The following is a 19735-nucleotide window of genomic DNA, read 5'->3' as shown; positions in this document are numbered from 1 at the left end:
GTTACCCACCCATTCATCTAAATTACATTCTAATAGTAAAAGAAGTACTTTTCTTTCTTTTGAGAGAAAAGAGTTACACAGAAGCAGTATTACATGTGATGCAAACTTATCCCTCCAATGGGTTCTATTTATGTTGCAAAAGTGATTGAGATTCCTTGAGTGAGTACTAATGAAACAACTGGAATTGTGAGCATGGCCTGTTGAAGCTCTATATGGAAGGCAGATCCTGCATCTCAATAACCCGTAAAGTATAAAGTGAGACAAGACTTTGAGAAGGTCTGCACAGTTTTTATGATTTAAGCTCTTGATTTTTTAGTGAAAAAACATTGTCGTGGTTCCAGTTGTAACAAGAGTTTGGAAAGGTACATACTAAGAGGGGCATTATACTCAATGATCAGCCTAATGAGTGTTGAGTACAGAGGAATAATTACTTCCCTGAATCTGGATGCAATACCTTTAGATATAAGTTGTTCAATGAAAAACAATTTCCTTAAGTTCAAAACTTCAGTAAAAAAAAAATTGCTAATTAAATACACCAACTCCGAGATCGCACTACAGTAAACAGAACTGTAAATTTCCCATTAACTACTGTATGGCAATCTCCATTTAAACCATTCGAAGTTTCAAACTTTGATCTTATGGTCTTAACCATATGAAATTCAATGTTTTGAAACTTTGAGCTTCCAAAGTAGACCCATATATATATATATATATATATATATATATATATATATATATATATATATATATATATAGATTTACCATTAAATAGTCGCACGATGTATGTACGAACATCATATGTTTGAAAACAAATAATGAAACAATGAAAATATCGACGTACAAATCAGCGAACTCATAGTATCAAACTGACCTGGATAACACGACCATAACTGATGCAGACCGAAAGTCCCTACCACTCTGGACCCAGGAACAAGTGCTACCATGGGTCCCAAGGGGGGCACAGGTCCAGTATTTGGTGGGGTTGCATTGGAGTACGTTATTTCAACTGTCGACAGTTTGGATTTCTGACATTTCATCCCACGACATTATTTTTCGATAGTTTTACCATACAACATTTTCATGTTCGGTATTTTAATGGTCAATCATATATATATATATATATATATATATATATATATATATATATATATATGTTATACAATATACTGTTATACACAGTTTATATTTATAGACACACACACACACACATATATATATATATATATATATATATATATATGGATATACTAGCGATTGCCAAACAAGAGAAACATCCATGATGCTAATGCCGATACATTTATGTTGACAAACAAATTTCAACATGCTGCTGCATATATTGTGAGGTTAATCGTCAGAACGTGCAAGTAAGAAAACTCCAAATACCTCCTGCTCCTTATTTACTCCAAATCCCTGGGGAGTGTTCTTTCTCTACAGCTGTCAGCCATCTGCATTGTCAGCCAAAATGTGTCAACAATACTATAGGATCATAGTGTCTAGGAAGTTACTACGCTAATGGCCCTACGGCACTTACAAGCCTAGCCAATTTCTTCCCTTATTTCCACGATCAGCACCTACTTCCCCTCTCCAAGGGGGACAGGTATAACCCCCGGGGTGAATTTATGGATATGGAAGACTGCCAATGAGGCGCTCTGTTTGACATGAAGTGGGAGTCTGTTCCAAAGGTGTGGTAACCTCTGGGAGAGAAATCTGCTCTTCAGGCAAGTTCTATTAATGTCATGTACCAGGTGAAGGTCTTTACAGTGAGTAACCCATGTACCATTCAACTTGCAGATATGCAGCATTTCCAATAAACCAGAGTCAGAGATTACCTGACATGCAGGGCAGAGATCACCTCTGAGTAGTCTGTATGAAACAGAATAAAGTGACAATGATTTCAGATGGTCCACATACGACAGGTGCTGAAGACTTTGGATTTATCTTGTGAGGAACCTTTGTGGTATCTCCAGTTGCTGCAGGTGCTTGGAAAGGTACATACCAAAAGGGATATTGTACTGAATTATTGGCCTGATGAGGGAAGAGTATCGGGAGGTTATAAATTATTTTTTTCTGGAGGCAAAGCCCTTACTTATGAGATGAGTAATATAGAATGTCCTTCTTACCACTGTGGAGACATGGTGATCAAAGGTAAGCTTGCTGTCAACCTGTGTGCCCAGGTCTCTCACTACTAAGTGCATACTTTGGGTGTTGCTATTGATGTGGTAGTTAGCAGCAACATTGCTCTTACTGACAGGGATGATAATGCATATTTTTGCATTGAGTTTAAGGTCATAATTTTGGCACCAATCATTTGTTTGTGTAAGACCCTATTTTAAGATGTTGACATCATTTGGAGACTCTATGACCACTCCCAGTTTGCAATCCAAACTGAGTAGGGTCAAGTGTTTGGAGATTATCTATATCTTTGCTGATAAGGTCCAAGATGATTCGCTCCATGGCATTGCAGATAAGGCTAGTCAAGCTAATAGGTCTAAAGTTTCCGGGATTAGTGGAAGCACCACCTTTGTGCAAGGGAATAATGGTGGCCATTTTCCATTTAGCTGGGATGAAGCCGGTGCTCAGACTATGATTGAAAAGCGTACACAATGGTGTTGCTAATTATTGTTGTATACCATGTAGGGCAGCCTGGGATGTTATCAGGTCCCATAAATGCTGTGTTTTTGTCATTATAGATGACATTTATGACCTGTTCTTTGGAGATACAAGGTAGGGGACAGGTGGTACGGATGTCATGAGGCACATGTGGCTAGGACAAGGGAGTGAAGTTTTCACAGAAACTGTTGGCCAACAGGTGACCTATGTCCACAGGCTCAGTATATGTGGTATTCATTAACTAGCAGTTCAGCACAAATCTGGGCCTTTCCTTTTAGGTTATGGGTATAACTAAGGAACACCTTATGGTTGTTCATAGTTTTGGATTTGTAGTTTGCTTTGGAGGACTTCACAGGAAGTCTTATTAGCATGTTTAAGCTGAGGAGGGAGTGTTTCCAGTTTAGGGCTCGCTCCTTCTTATTCTTAAACAGCAATTTCACCCTCTTATTGTAAAGCCTGTTTATTTATTTATTTATTTATTGGCCTTTGTTTACCGGGAAAGTCCACTGGGTCGAAAGAACACATTTTCAGTGAATACCTGGGGAGAAAAGCTCCACAAGGGAGTCAGTATAATGGTACAAAAATTCAAAAATGGATAGTACATACAAGCAGTGTTAGCAAAATGGCACAATATTAAACAACAGCACAATAGAAGGGCTATACCCATACAATATTTACAGATAGTACAATTTAAGGATACATACTAAATGTAGGCATTTTGGTGAACATTTTAGTGATATAAGCAGTCCTATAGAAGTATTTACAAGGTAATCCAAGAGCAACAATAAGAATAAATGATAGAAAGAAGAGGGGAAATGATTTATTAACAAATATTTAGGAATCAATAGATTGTGAGTTAGGATTAGAAGAATCATATGTATTTATTAAATAGTGATGAAGGAAAATATGACAAGGAAAGGATGTCTCTGTTAATGCCAGTTGTCCACCAGGCAGGTTTGCTCTTCCTTGAGAAGCTTGTTTTTGTCCTATCAGGTGTGGCTAAGTCAATGCAGTTGCACAGATGTTTGTATAAACATTGTTGTAGAACTTGGCATAGCTGCCAGTTCCATCTGAGGGGGGAGGTGAAGTGAACCTATTTATACCATCCTGTAAGATGCTATAATCTGCTTTGGAGAAGCTTTTTAGTTTAGTTGCTGCTGGGATGGGGTAATGTGTGATAGTTACTTTGAAACTCATTTGTGTTTAGATCTCACCAGGAAAGACCTCACAGTGGGAGTGCTACAGTGGTCCCCCATATTGGTAAGCACCAGATCCAGGATGTTGGCACCCCTTGTGGAGGTGTCAACCAGCTGGTCCAGGGCATTGGAGTTAATGAAGTTGAGAAACCTTTGGTCCAGTGAGTTTGGGGATGATTAATTTGTCCAGTCAATGGATGGGTAGTTAAAGTCACCCAAAACCATGGTGTTCAGATGTATCTTGATAGACTCAAGTAGATCCAAATAGGCATAGCGAGTGTCCTGATTTATGGAGGGGGTCCTGTATCTGGCAATGACTTGAATAGGTGTCCCACCAACAGTTAATTGCACCTGAAGTATCTCCAGGAAATCATACTGTTTAACCAATCTGCAGGTGTATTTATCTTTAATGAATATTGATACACTGCCTCTGTTAGTTTTCATGTCTTTGGTTTGTGGTCTGTAAGTGTTGAGGGAGGTGTAACCCAGTATGGCTGGGGTGCTCTCCACAGCCTTTAACCTGGCCTCTGTGGCTGCACAAATGTCTGCGTCTTCCAATGTGAGGACTGTTTCCAGTGAGTGCAGTTTCATGTTAAGACTCCTAGAGTTTAGCACCATAACCTTGAGGTTGTTTAGATGGAGTTTTTACATCAAGAATTTTGTCCTTGAGACACTGCCTAAAAAAGGCACTATGGGAGTAGCAACAGCCTTAGCCAGTAGCCAAAATCCCAGAGGTGACAGATGAAGACCATCTCTGGCAAAGAACTGAAGTCTGTCGATTATGTCATCCCAGGGTAACAGATACTGGATCCCCTTAGAATGACACCAAAAACTAAGCCAATTATTGAAGTCAATCACTTTCTGTTTATATAGAGGTATCATTCTAGGTGAAGGTAAAATGCTGTTTAAGGGTAGGGACATAACTGCCTGAGACACATAGTGTGAGAGCTCAGTCATATGTCTCTTAATATAGTCCAGAAAGTTACATCTCAAGTCATTCACACATACATGGACTATGATGGAATCATAACAGTACCTGTTGTTGAGAGACTTGAGTAAGTGTGTGATATGGTGGAGCCTGGCACCTGACAGACAGCTGACCGTGACCTTTTCCTTATCCAGCCTTGTGAGGGGGACATCTGTTTGTCTCATGATGGAATCACCTATGACTAATATGTTTGGTTTTGTGTTTTGCCTTAAGGGCTTGACAGGTGAGACCGTGGTGTGTGAGCTATTATATGTATTGTATTCTGCAGAGGAAGTATTATGTGTAGCGTGCTTGTGTTTGTATTTGGGAGGTCTTTGATGTTTAGGTATGTTTCTGGTGAGGACCTTCGCATATGCAGCTGTGTGTGATGTGAGTTTGGGTGGAATAGGAGGGGAGGTGTGCAAGCTGACAACCCACTCATTGTCATATGTACTGACTGGTGTGTGAGAGAGCATGGATTCAAGGTTCTTAATATACTTGCATCTGTCTCATGTTGAGTTTGTGTGGACTAGGAGAAGAGCGTTGTCAGTGAACATGAGTCAGTTGCTACACTGCCTCAGGATGCCCATGTTGACTTACGCTGGCTGGAGAGGGTCGCAAAGTGCGAAGGGAAAATTTTAACAAGCAAGACATTTACGTTTATAACCACCAACAGTAACCACCACTACCTGGCAGTGCATGATGGTGTGCTACATGCAAACAAGCACAAATGTGGGGTTTACAAAAACAGGAAATAACTCTTTTAACTCAGACTAGCCAGTAAGAATGTTCTCTCTGAGCTCTAGTCCAATCACTTTGGATTAGATGGGTCCCAGACAGCATAGGTCAATTTTAGCTAGAATCAATGAGTACTAGGGAACATATATATATATATATATATATATATATATATATATATATATATATATATATACACTTATTTATACTACAAAATATAGTTGTCTTATTCATCTTGTCAGTAAAATGTGGGGTGTGCCAACAATTAAAATACTTTTGACAGCAGCAGTTTTGTGTAATCTGTATCTTTCACTCTCTCAGTTAAGACTAATGTAATGCATTCATTTTTTTAATGCTAACTGCTACTACATCTGTATCCAACAGATTATACAAGCATGACAGCACTCTACTGAACGTCTCACTATGACTTCTTATGGAGACCTACACATCTCTTTGAATCTACAGTCACCACAAAGTGCATTGGGACATGAACAAACTGAAACTATTTTGCATGGCCACTGACACTGTGCTCTCTCTCATAACATAGACTTTTATAAACAAGAGTTCCACTTGTATAAATATCTGTATTCTGGATTTACAGGAGCAGTTAGAAGAACCATGCTATTTAATTACAATAGCAATATAAGTGCAGATAGAATACTGAACTGTCATAAATCAAATATATTTAAAAAAGGTAGTACTGAGCTTGAATAAAAGCAGTGGTTTAACAATGTAGCCCTCCAGCCTACTTGTTTTTTTGCTAAGAAAACACACACACACACACACACACACACACACACACCAGTATAAAAAGTGCAAAATATATTACCTTCAGAATCGGTTTCACCCATGCATTCCTTTATGTACCACTCAACAGATTTTTGCAGAATGTCCAGACTTGTACCTCCTGTTTTTTGTCTGCTCCTCATAAAATGTGTGCTTTTCTAGCAAATTTCTTAGAATTGAAGTCATTAAGTAATGATACCTATCTGAATTTCAGACAGAAAGGGCATGCTAACACAAAACCTGTTATTCTAGCAACTTTTATAACATCTATATTTAACATATATCCCTATTTTTGGGCCTTGTCCACACATTATTTTAGGCTATGTCTACATTTCTTGAGCTAAGATGTTAAGAGCTATCCTCACATCCTAGGCATACTGTCAATGTCCACAGCTGCTGTTCTAAAGCTATTGTACATTTCTTGTAGATCATCTGGTAAAAAATTATTTCTATGCCCTGCTCAAACTATGAAGCTGCTGTACTTTTATTTTACTCTACTACAGTGCTTGTTGATAATCACTGTGATTGTAAAATGTTATGTATTACATATAAAATCCTATGTTGTGCTGTACTGTCTATGTTCATCTCTGCCATCTTTCTGTCTTCCCTGATCTTTTTTACTATTTTATGTACCTTCCTCAAACTCCTGGCTGATACAGTGTTCTAATTCGTTTGCAACTGGTTTATTATTTAGTTTTATCTGAAAAAAGATGTTTGAACTATTCCACTTACTAGTATGAATACTGTAAAATTCAAATAAAAATGACAGAATTCTGGTTCAAGCCCATGATGAAACCATAAGAAATATTTGTAGGCAGTCATACCCTAAAGAGAGATGCTAAAACAAAACCACAGGGGAGAAACTGCTGTTTCATGTCAGCATATCAGGTCAACGTTTGTGAGCACACATATCCTCTTCCAGATGTTTGGATTTGAGATGCCATGTTTTCTTTGTCCAACTAGGCAAAGGCAAATAACCAGGTGCCTGTCATAAGCCAGAGCAAACGCAATCTGGATACCCAACAGCATAGTGTGTGCATACATGTCTGACATCCTTAGGTAACTATAACACCAGCTGGTTGGAACACAGAGTACAAAGACAGTACTCCTTAGGCATCTATGAGGCCATATCAGAGAAAGAGTACTTTTTAAGGCATGTAGTGATTCAATAGAACTTATTGTTTTATTGGTCAGAGGAATAGATTCAGCATCTGATATTACATAGATAAACCGTATGTTTTATTATGACCTGTAAGCATGAATCACTCTGCACTTTGCTAAGTTAGCATCTGGGTGATATATTTAATAATATGATTACTTCTTTCTCTCTTTGAACATTTTAACAGTCCAATGTTAAGCCTTACATTGTTTTGGAGCAGTCTGTTCTCATTTAAGACAACTTTCATCACTGAACTAAATTCTTGACTAACCTGAGCTCACTAAAGGACTTAGTGCCTCTCAAGCCTATTTTAATTGAACTTTAAATTGTTTCTATTGCACTGCTCTTGTCTTGCTATACATGACTATTTGTCTTATTTGATAAAAATTAGCATTGTTTATCAATTATTGTGTGTGATTTATATGAGTATATGCTGTCAGAAGGCAGTAGGGGAATTAGAGTTTGTTTACATTTTAATAAAAACATTTTCCCCTCCATCATTCTTAATGCATACTAAGCAGTAATACTTTCATAACTGTATGAATATTTAAACAAACTGAAATATATGCAGTACTATACTATTTTGCATTAAGTAGCCGGAATGTGGCAGTATTACATAACATATGAAAAGTATAGCCCGCGGTGGTGGTGCTGCGGTAGCGTTGTCGCCTCACAGTTAGATGTTGTCCTGTTCGATTCTCAGCTAGAGCGTCTTCTGTGTGGAGACATGCATGAATGGGCGTACCTTCGTTGAAGGTTGTGTGTCAGAGCTGGCATCTCGGCATGTAAAAATCTACTGCCAATCATTAGCGGACTGGAGTTCCACTGTGGCGACCCCTAACCGGGAAAAGCCGAAAGACACAACAACATGAAAAGTATTTACTTCTCTTTCCACAAGCATTTTACTAAAACTGCTACAACTATTACTGAATGGGTTTGTACCTTACATGTTGAATTAGCTATTATGATTATACCATGAGCAACTGGCCTTTTCTAGTCCATGTGGTGCCATGTGACATCAATGGTGCAGCAGCCATTAAGGACTTTATCAGCTACTAGTGGACCTAAATGAAAGGATGGCTGCTCATTCCTACCCAGTTCCTTTATTAGAGCTCCTATCAAGCTTGGTCACTCTCATACTAAGTTCACAGTTACTATGGGTCCAACCCCCAGTGAACTGCAGTTTTGGTTAGGGATCACATGTATCTGCCTCTTTATCTAATTCACCTTAACCAGTTGTACGTTTTACTGTCTTCCATTTTCTGTTTTAATGTTTGTCTTTTCGGCTTTTTCCCAGTAAGGGGTCACAACAGCGGAACTCCGGTCCGCTAATGGTTGGCAGTAAATTTTTTACGAAACGCTGAGGTGCCAGCTCAACGTCCAACCTTCAATGAAGGCACGCCCATTTACACACGCATGCCTTTCGAACGCTACCCAACCACGGGGAGGACATGCAGACTCCACGCAGAAGGCACTCCCAAGCCAAGCCGAGAATCGAACGGGAGAACCTCTTGCTGTGAGGTAACAATGCTACCGCTATACCACCGCGGAATCATTTTCTGCTTCAATACTTGTTCGTAATCCTATACTACCTCTGATAAACTTCTTCTGTATGGACTATCAGCAGTGCACAGGGCACATCAGTCTTGCAAATGTTATAATGGGCACACTTCAGTCCTGACTCTACTCACAGTTTCCTGTTTGTCTCCTCTCTATAACATAAATTCTGCTTCGTGCTTGCATTATGTCTCAGGCTGTCTCCATACATCATACTGTTCTGTTTTTTCCAGCTATACTTTCATTAATGATCCACGTCCCCTCAATGTGCTATGTCCTGATTCTGTTCTTGTTTTCATTTTTTTTCATATCTTACTTTTAATAAAAGTAGATCTTCAGTTTATGGTGCAACTCTGTTGTTTACAGACACAAATGAGAACCCAAGGACTCCAACCTTCTAATAGTGTATTAAAAGTATACAATCTGGAGTTTACTTAATCTGCCTTTTTATGCCCAAAATGCTGATTTGCGTCTAGTACTGAAAAGAATCATACTTTGTATACAAGGGATTGCTCCTTCAACTGTAAGCATTAAGTAATATTTATTTTTACTGACATTATTTAGATCTTTTTGAAAAGTACAAATGTAAATATTATCTTGCTTTGGAAAAGTGATCCCAGCATTCATACATTCAGCTGTTGGAATGACTTCTTAAAGGCACCTACACTTTCCTGGTTTATTAAACTTCTGAGTGCTTCTCATTTGGGGCATGAATCCCCAGTATAACATCTGGTTCTATTTGTATGTAAAATTCTACTAGCAAACTTCCTTGACATGTACATAAAGCAGAATAGTCATGCAGTACATTATTTCTCTGACTATTCATATTATTCAGTATGTAACTGTGCCTACTTGACTGATTCTGTACATGTACAGCCTTTAATTTTACACTGTGAATTGCTTTACCCTTCCAAGTGTCTCAAAAGCCAGACAACCTAAATATTAAGAAAACTAACTTATTTTAACTATTACTATTTCAGAAAGGATCCTCTACTTCTCGTTTTTTATACTCATGATGGCAGCTTTTGGCCCAGTGGTACTACTACTACCTGATAGTAAAATTATGCTCACAGTGTACACACAACTTTCTGTTTAGTGCCATCTAACTGGCATGCTTTAAGTATCTTCTTACAAAATATAGTGTTTAACTGTGTATAGTTTAAATTTAATATTTCTCTTATTAAGTATCAGCATTTGTTTTCAACAATCTGATTCACATTCTTGTGTCAGTGCTTCTGAGACATTTTCAGACTTTACTATAGCAAATGTTTCCATTTTCATGGTACCATCAAATAAATTATTTTATTTTTTTTGTTCACAATGTGCATATTATTTTATATTCATGTGTGTTTACATTTACCAGTTTTAAAATATCAGTATGTCATTTTCTAACACAAATTCTACAGATTCATTACAAGCAGGGCAACATTTCCTCTTATACTTATAGCCACAACTTGTATATGAAGCTTAAATGTTAATTGAGCAAACATTTCTCTAGTCTCCATTTCTGTTACAATGTCACATGGTTCACTTGTTCATATCTATTACTTCTATTATTTCTGCAGCACATTCTTTCTTTTTTAATTTTATTATTTATTTTTATTTATTTATCCTTTGTTAACTGGGTCATTTCCACTAATCTAGTGGCCTCTTTTCAGGGGAGACCCACGTTGGTATTTATAACATTAGGGAACATTTGGTCTGGGCATTGGGGAACTTCATCTAGTACTACAATACTTATGGTATGTGTGGCTGATGAATGACAGCATCCATTCCATTCCTGGCATGGTGGTGGCCAGGAGAATGGCACATGAAATGTGGTGATGGAGGAGGGTGGAGTACAGGTGAATGCCAAATCCTCAGATTTGATTAAAGTTTTGTTTTCAGAGAAGAAGGATGAGAAAAGTAGTGAGGAGATATGACCGGGAGACCAGTTAAAGGATATGGAAGATGTTTTTCAGTGGAATTTGTTTGAAGATTTGAGGGGTGAGGAGATACAGCAGTAAGAATTTATTATTACAACCCTCCAGTCATGAGGCTTGCAGGATGAACCTGTAGATCAAAATGAGCCAGAGACAGAAATGGATGTATCTTGGGGAGACATGATGGAAAGAAATAATACAGAAGAGGGAGAAGACCTTAAGAGAAGAACATTCACAGAAGTGGTTGGAGAAGAAAAGGAAGAAAGGAGAGAGGAAAAAAAACAGAAGAAATGGAAAGAAGTACATAGCAAGAATTCAGAATGAAGAACTAGAAAGGCGCAGATATGAAATATGGGACAAGATAGTTGAGCCTTTAGGAATCAAGGCACAAGAGGTAAGAGCTTTTATTTTGATTAAAAAAGAGACTTATTGTGACATTTTCTTTGAGACTGCTGCAGTACTAGAAACATTTTTAAGGGAGAATACGAAAAAAAGAAAAGAAATGTCTCTATGGAATAAATATAATGTAAAATGTTTTCTCGTGAAACTCAAAAAAAGTTAATACACAATTTCAGACAAAAACTGAAAGAGAAACTGTTAAAACGAACTTTTGCAAAGAAGTGAAGGACATTTCTATAGTGTTTGATAACAGAGGACTTTGGATAGGGCCTTGAGACTGTAATGTGATTTTAAAATGGAAAATGGAAAAATTACACATATTCCTAGTCTGATTAATGTTGAAGATCACAGAGCTGTGGAGTATTGAGGACAACTGAAAACATTTATTTTTGTGGGAAGGAGGGGCATTTTCTAAGAAAGGGTAGTTATGTGGGGAGACTGGTCATGATGGTAGAAAATGCAAAAATAAATGTTATAAATGCAAACAAATAGGGCATTTATGGATGGATTGTGTGAAAGAAAAACATTCTGAATCTAATATAGAGGGACAGATTAGAGTAGAGGTACATAATAAAGAGCAATTGCAACAAGATGAACAACAAAAAGAGAAAAGGGAGAGTCATTACACTAATATACAAGAAGAAAGCATGATTAATAAACAAAAAGGAGACTGGGAGAGGGGAAATTGTATCAGAAGTTAAAGATGGAGAAGATATATATTAGAAAATGGTTAAAAAGAAATGTTCTATTGGAAAAAGGGTTACAGACAGGAAAAGAAAATTTCAGGAGGTAGCTTTAAAAGTAAAAAAGAAAGGAAACAGATAAATAAATAGTTTATTGCAAATTAAGGAGAAGGGAAGCAAATGATCTTAGAATTTTATCTATCAATGTCAATAGTATAAAGAAAGTAGTAAGCAGGATTGGGGTGTAGAGTGGTGTAATATATGTGAGGCTTAAATAAAGAAGAAAGAGAACATAGACTTTATGGATTTGGGTACAGAAACATGTTTAGAGATAGCTATATTATATTACATTATATTATATTATATTATATTATATTATATTATATTATATTATATTATATTATATTAGATGATAATAAAAAGTTTGTATTATACTTAAGTTAGGAAGATTAATGGTAGTTGACTTTAGATGGGAAGGGAAAGTTAGACTTATACCAATATATACTTAAGTAATATGTAAAGAAAGAGGGAAATTATTTCAAGAAATATTAAACTATGTTATAGTAAATATGGTCATAATAATAAAAGGAAATTTTAATTGTGACTTAAGACATAAAAAGCAAAAAAGAGATCAATAAGAAAATAATTGAAGTAATAAAATGTGGAAATTGAGAGTTACGGAACTTAAAAAAGTACATAAAGAAAAGGAAAGCTGAAAACAGAAACAGATTATTTTTGGATATCTAAAACTATAAGAATAGTAATAGAAAATGCAGTAGAAACAGGTTCTTCAGATAATTTGTCTGTGTGGATAGAAAAACAAGAGACAAAAGAGCATAACATTTGGGAGAGGAATAAAGAGAATTAATAAAAAGGAGTGGAATGAGAAAGCTAGAAAATATATAATAATGCAATGTAAAGATCATTTGACAATGAGAGACTGTATAACAGTTGGTCAGAATGGTGGATAATATTTAAAGAGAAATATAAAATAATGTATTTAATTTGGGAAAATAGAAAAAGTCAAACAAATAAAAGAGAATATAAAGAAACACAAAAATGTATTTTATATAATCAGGACAGAAGTGAAAGGGAATATTTCAGAAAAGCAGAAAAGACATATAAAAATAATCAATGTAAAATTAAAGATTTATTGTATAAACAAAATATTTTTTTACACAGTAAGAAGAAAGAGGTATCACCATATTTGAGTAAAAACATAAAGGAAGATAGTGACTTAATTAGAGAAATGAAAAATAAAGATGGAGAAGTTGAAAGAGAACAAAGGAATGTTATGAATTTTGTAGTGCAGTGCGTTTAAGAGATGGCAAAAAAAGAGATAAAGAAAAATAATTGGAGGATGAAACCATTTACAGAAGAAATGAATAAAGATTTGGAAAAACAAATTACAATTATAGATTTAGACATTGTAATGAAGGAAATAAATATAAACTCAATGGCAAGACCAGATGGTATAGAATATTTAATATGTAAGAATTTGATACAATGACATAAAAAATGTTGGTAGAAGTATTTAAAGAATGGTTAAATGACAACAATTGTTAAGCAGAAATATGTAGGGGATTAAGAGATTTATATGGAAGAAAAAGGGGAGAATAAAGTAATAAAAAATTGGAGGCCAATAATGTTGAAGAATAGTGATTATAAGTTAGTAATGAAGATAATACAAAAAGATGAGAAAATACATTGAACTATGTAATGGAACAAGGCATTTATTGGATTAAAGGAAAAGGAAAACAAGAATTATTACTGATACTTAGGGGAATGGTGGATGATATCAAAAAAGAAAAAAAAAGATGCAAACTTAATGGTAGCTGATATAAATAAAGCATTTTATTCAATACAACATGAAACTTTTTGGCAAATAATGGGAGAAAATAATTGTAGTATATGACTAAAACAAGTATGTGAGTTATGATATAAAAATTCTAGTAAATGGTTTGCTAAGTGAATAAATTGAAATGAATAGAGGTTTCAAACAAGGATGTCCAGTTAGTAGTATTTTGTTTATAATGGTCATGCATTGTGTAGTAAAAGAGATAAATGAAGAAATGAAACAAAGTAAATATGTACAGAAAATGGATATTTAATTTTTGTTGTTGTGACTTTCTGCTTATCCCAGTTAGGGGTCGCCATAGCGGAACTCCAGTCCGCTAATGATTGGCAGTAGATTTTTACATGCCGAGTTGCCAGCCCTGATGCACAACCTTCAACAAAGGTGCACCCATTCATGCATGTCTCCACACAGAAGACGCTCTAGCTGAGAATCAAACAGGACAACGTCTATCTGTGAGGCAACAACGCTACTGCAGCACCACCACCGCAGTTAATATGCTATTAAAATGTTTTATGCAGATTATATAATATTAATGGCTAAAATAATGAGGAAATGAAAGAGGTAATTATACACATGCATAAAAATTGGAAGAAGTTGGCTCAATAATGAATAAGGAAAATGAAATGGTTTTGGAGATGAGGAACAGTTGGGAGGAATACAATTTAGAAGAAAAAGATATCAATATAAGGAACTGAGTTTGGTGAATATTCTATAGTAAATGAAAAATGGTAAAAAATGTTGAAAGAACTTAATGTTATGTGGAATAGGTATACATTGTCTTTTAAGAAGAAAGTAAATTTATTTAATACAATATGGATAGGAAAAATATCACACATATCTAGTTTATATATGATACCAAGAGAATTGGAGAAGCAATTTCTTGACATAATATTTTGATTTATATGGGACTCTAAGTTAAACCATATTAAAAGAGGAGTGATATATATATATATATATATATATATATATATATATATATATATATATATATATATATATATATAGATAAGGAGGATGGGGTTTTGGATTTATTGAACCCAATAATATATGGGGTGTCATTGAATGTATATAAGGTATTAAAATCGATAAATGGGAAAGAAGATAAGTTGGTAGTAAGAATATTTAAAAAAAAATATGAAAGGAAATGCAAATTAGTAAACCCGAATAAGAGAGAGAGAATGAAGAATGAAGAAACAAAGATGTATCAATACAAAATAAAAAATATGGAAATTAAGTATAGTGGGGATATGAGACAATAGGAACATACAATAAAAAATATAATGATGCAAAATTACTGTGTGAATGCATTGGGGAATCTAACAAAAGAGAAAATAAAAGCTATAAAACAAAGAAATAAATGTATGAAGAACGTTGAATGTCAAATGTTGTTATGAAGGTTACAAATTAATAGGTTGTCAATAAAAGGAAATATGCCTTCTAAAAAGGTAAATGAAAGGGCATGTCATTTTAATGATGAGCTATAAACAGCAGACCATGTTTTTAACATGTAAAAGAATTAAAAACTTACTGGAAAAATAATAGAAAATAATATTTTGAGAGAATTATGAGATTATAAACAGATAAATATGGATATGATTGAATATCGACTTTTATGGGAAATGTAGTAAGGAATATGTTAGTAATTTGGATAGAAAAATGTTTTGTATTATAGATAATATGGAATGAAAGACTGAATAAGAGAATGTTTAATGGAAATTGTATATACTAAACATAATAAGGAAAATCAAATGGTGGTCATGGAAAAAGGAGTGGGGGTCTATACAAATGTAAGACTTATAACATTGTACTGATGAGCTGCCCTAAACAAAAACTAAGAAACAAGATAGTGGGTTCATCCTGTCCCAGGGAAAAGCAGACTCCAAAATCAAAAAAAGAAAAAAACTCAAAGACTTATATTCAAATAGTTAATATCTCCAGAAAGACAGCAAAGGTCCAAAAAGTTCATACAGATAAGGGATACCAGTTAAAAAAAAAGTTTAATCAAAAACAAGATAATAGGTTTAATGCTTTCATCCCCACAACTTGGGACTTCTTCAGAATTCTGGAACAACATGAACTTACTACCATGTCTATACAAATGTAAAGTTTTGTTAATGATGGAGGAATGTAAATTTAATCTATTTTTTTGTAAATATGTAAATTTGTATATAGTTGCATAATAAAGGGATCCTCCTCACTAGGAGAGTGTTTGTTCTGATCCTAGTACAGTTGCAGCTGGGAGAATTGTGCTCAAGGAAACCAAGAGGATAGAGAGGTGAATGCCAGTGCTGTGGTGGAATCATTACATAATTCCAAGGAGTTATTTCAGCAAAACTTGTTTGCTTCACCAAAGACAAATGTTTTCCTGAGGATGGATGTATTATTGCAACTCTCCAGCTGGAAGGGTTGCAGGATGAGATTTTGTGTGAAATTTAATGCAGAGTGAGTCAGAGAGCAGAAAAGACAATTCTTGTGGTGAAATTATGGACAAAATCTATTCAGAGGAATCTGCAGTTATTCTGAAAAAAATGTCCAAAAAAGAAACTGTATACTGAGACTATTAAGGATAATGCAGGGAAAGTGATGAGAGAGGAAGAGAGAAAAGTTAATGCAAACAATCAAATGAAATTTATTATAAGAATTCAGAATAAAGAAGAAAATACATGGGCAAGTATGACATTTGGTACAAATTGATGGTGTCACTAGGTATAAAGGCTTTTGAGGCAAGAGCTTTTATTCTCATTTATGAAGAGACATTTTGTGACATTATATTTGAGACTTGTTCTGTCACTGAAAACTTTTAAGGAGCATATGAAAAAAGAAGAACTGTAATTCCTGGAATTCATATGTGGTTAAACCATTTCACAGGGAAACAAGAAAAAAATACATGTTCAATTTTGAACTGAAATTTAACAATAAAGACACTTTGAAGACAAATTTAAGTAAACTATATAAATAAGTTATGGCTATTAATAAAATGTATGATATTAGAATATTATGGACTAGTGGATGGGACTGTCATATTACACTGAAAAAGGAAAAGAGAAATTTATTAATTTTCCTAGTATGTTAAGCGTAGAAGAAAATAAGGGTGTTGTAAAATATTGGGGTCAACCTAAAACATTATTTTTCTGTGGGAAGGATAATTGTGATAAAAGGAAATGTTATATTTGTAGGGAAATAGATCATGATGCAAAAAAGTGAAATGAAATGTTATAAATGTAATAGAATGGAAAGAAAGGATGAGAAAGAAAATAATAAAAGTGAGGAAAATACATGAAGAGAAGAAACAGAAGCAACAGAAGATAAAGAAGAATCAGTAAACCAAGAAGAGGCTAAACATAAAGATAAGGTTAAATACAGCAAGATAAAACAACAGAAGATATTATAGAAGAAAGCTCTGAAATAAGTGGTGTCAAAGCTACGTATTGGAAAATAGTTAAAGAAAAAAATATATATGTAGTAGAGTAATAAAAAGAAAAAGTTAAAAGGGATAAGTGTAGAAGAGAAAAAGAAAGGAACTGGATGGTGTAAATCAGACAAATGTTTGATTTTATCTAAAGATATACACAACTCTCAGTAAACTACAACACAGATATAGTGATAACTTTAGAGATCTTTCAGTAAATGTAAATAGCATTAAAAATATAAGCTGATGAATAGACATTTTAAATTGGTGTATGAAGTGTGATGTTGATGAAATAATATTGGAAGATGTAAGATTTCTGACACAAGAAGAGAACCGAAAAGCTTTGGAAAGGATATACAATATGGGACTTAGGAAAAGAAGCATGTTCTGGGATAGTGGTATTTTGTAGGGAGTCAGTGAAAATATTGAATATAACACCGATAATGATGGTAAAATTAACTATTGTCAACCTCAGATGGCACAGTCTAGTATATAGTAATATAGCATTGCATGCCTATGTTATGAGTAAGGAATGAGAAGATTTATTTCAGAAAATTCTGGATTACATTGTAATAAATATGAGTACAGTGCTGACAGATCTTAATTGTGATTTGAGTAGAAAACAGAGAAACAAGGATATTGAAAAAAATGAGGTTATAAAATGTACTAATTAAAAGATTTTGAATATTAATTTGTGGGCATACAAAGTATACATATGACAGAAATATTCTATTCTATTTTATCACAAGCTTTAAATATTACGGAAGAGGAGATGTTTATAACATTTTTTTTCAGATCATTCAGCTATATGGATGGAAATAAAGGAAATAAGGTGTATATCAGATTGGGAAAAGGAATAAAAAGAATAAATGAGAAATTATAGGATGACAATGGAAAGAAAATAGTTACACAATTATGGAAAGATCCAATTTCCACTAGAGTATGTTATAAAAACTGAAATGAGTAGTGGCTTTCTTTATATATGCATCGTTTATGACAGAATGGACAATTTATGAAAAGAATCAAGAGAAAAAGACTATTACGTACAAGGTAAATGAGTATAGTTAAATAAAAAATTAACACAATGATAGAGATGAAAGATGATAGATGAGAGTTGAGAAGGTCTTAGTAACAAATTATGAATATTGTACTGAACTATGTAAAGAAAATGTTTCAAGATAAAAAGAAATTTCACAAAAAGAATAGAATGTTAAAAACTATCAGACACAGAAAATAAAGAATTAGAAAATGAAGTTTCTTTATAAATAAGACAAATTAATTTACAGTCAGTTGCAGGCTCAGATGGAATAGGACATCAATTCTTTAAGAAGTTTGTTGATTGGTAGAAAAACTACTTTTTAAAAGTTATGAATGAATGGTTGAATGAAGGTTTTATGTATACAGATTTATACAGTGGCATATTTAAATTTGTATGGAAAAAAGAAGACAAAAATGAAATAAAAAATTAGAGACCTATAGTATTGATCAATGCAGACTACAAGATCTTTATGAAAACAATTCAGAAGAAAATGGAAACTAAAATGAAAAATGTCATAGAAGGTGACATATACAGTTTAAAGGGAAATGAAGTTTGGAACACACCAATTTGTCCAAGGACATCTTCCATTGGGGCTAGATAAATAGACTAGTAGGAATTAGGAGGATAAGGAGAGGATAGGGTTAAATAGGAATGAGAGATGAGTAGGAGGAACTGAAGTAAGGGTAGGGAGGGGCTTAGAGGGTTTTAGGCTAGTGTAACTATAGTAGAAGTCACATTTTTGGCATGAACTTGCTACGGCAGGTTTTCATCTGTGACAACTGGCAGGTTTTGATGGTCAGGTTGGACTTAGAACAGTTGACTAAGAAAGAGGTGTTCTGTAACAAGTTTTGGTACTTGTTTCTAGGCTAGAGAGGACTGGGGGGTGGGGGCAGAGGGTGAGGAGACTGGAGAACTCCTTTGGGATTGTAGTTGGTGGGGTTAGTGGGTGGAGTATCCTTATCAAGGGTAAGGATTAGCAGAAAAGGATAGTTTTGTCTCATATTTACATTCTCTATAAGGGGGTTTAGGCACTTTGGATAAAGTAACGTTAAAGACTAACCTTCATGAGACTCCGTTCATAGCAGAAGCTTTGCCATTTTGATTTATGTATGTTTACAAATGTTCTAAGTGTCGCAAATAAACTGTTCCTGAGTCATGGTGCAGAAATTCATTGGCTATAGTTGTGTCAAATTTCCACTTCAATCAGAGGGTTGTGGGTTTGGTGGTAGAATTTCTTCTTTTCCTTCCTGGGAGCTGTCCTGTTATTTACAGACCCCCTACTGGCTTGTTTGAAGTGTGTTTGCTTGCTTTTATGGGTTTGAGATGCTCCCTGGTACCAGTAGGGATGGTGCACATGCTCTGTTCACTTAGGGCTTCTCCTGATACATTAAAAAAAAAAAGCTAAAGAAAAG

At 34.7% G+C, this 19735-nt stretch overlaps 1 long non-coding RNA gene across 2 annotated transcripts in view; it reads left to right on the top strand.

The window, feature by feature from the left end:
• LOC122805860 overlaps window positions 1-6246 on the top strand; it is a 201865-nt gene extending 195619 nt beyond the window's left edge. For both annotated transcript variants that reach the window (XR_006365474.1, XR_006365473.1), the window contains exon 3: window positions 5896-6246. This is a non-coding gene — a long non-coding RNA (uncharacterized LOC122805860). The remainder of the gene's footprint in view (window positions 1-5895) is intronic.
• Window positions 6247-19735: the final 13489 nt, after the last annotated feature.

This window comes from Protopterus annectens, chromosome 7.part0 (genome assembly GCF_019279795.1).
Source record: "Protopterus annectens isolate FY-2018-M chromosome 7.part0, PAN1.0, whole genome shotgun sequence".
NCBI lineage: Eukaryota > Metazoa > Chordata > Ceratodontiformes > Protopteridae > Protopterus > Protopterus annectens.
The sequence above is the reverse complement of the archived record's forward strand: the minus strand, read 5'-3'. Positions and strand labels throughout refer to the sequence as shown.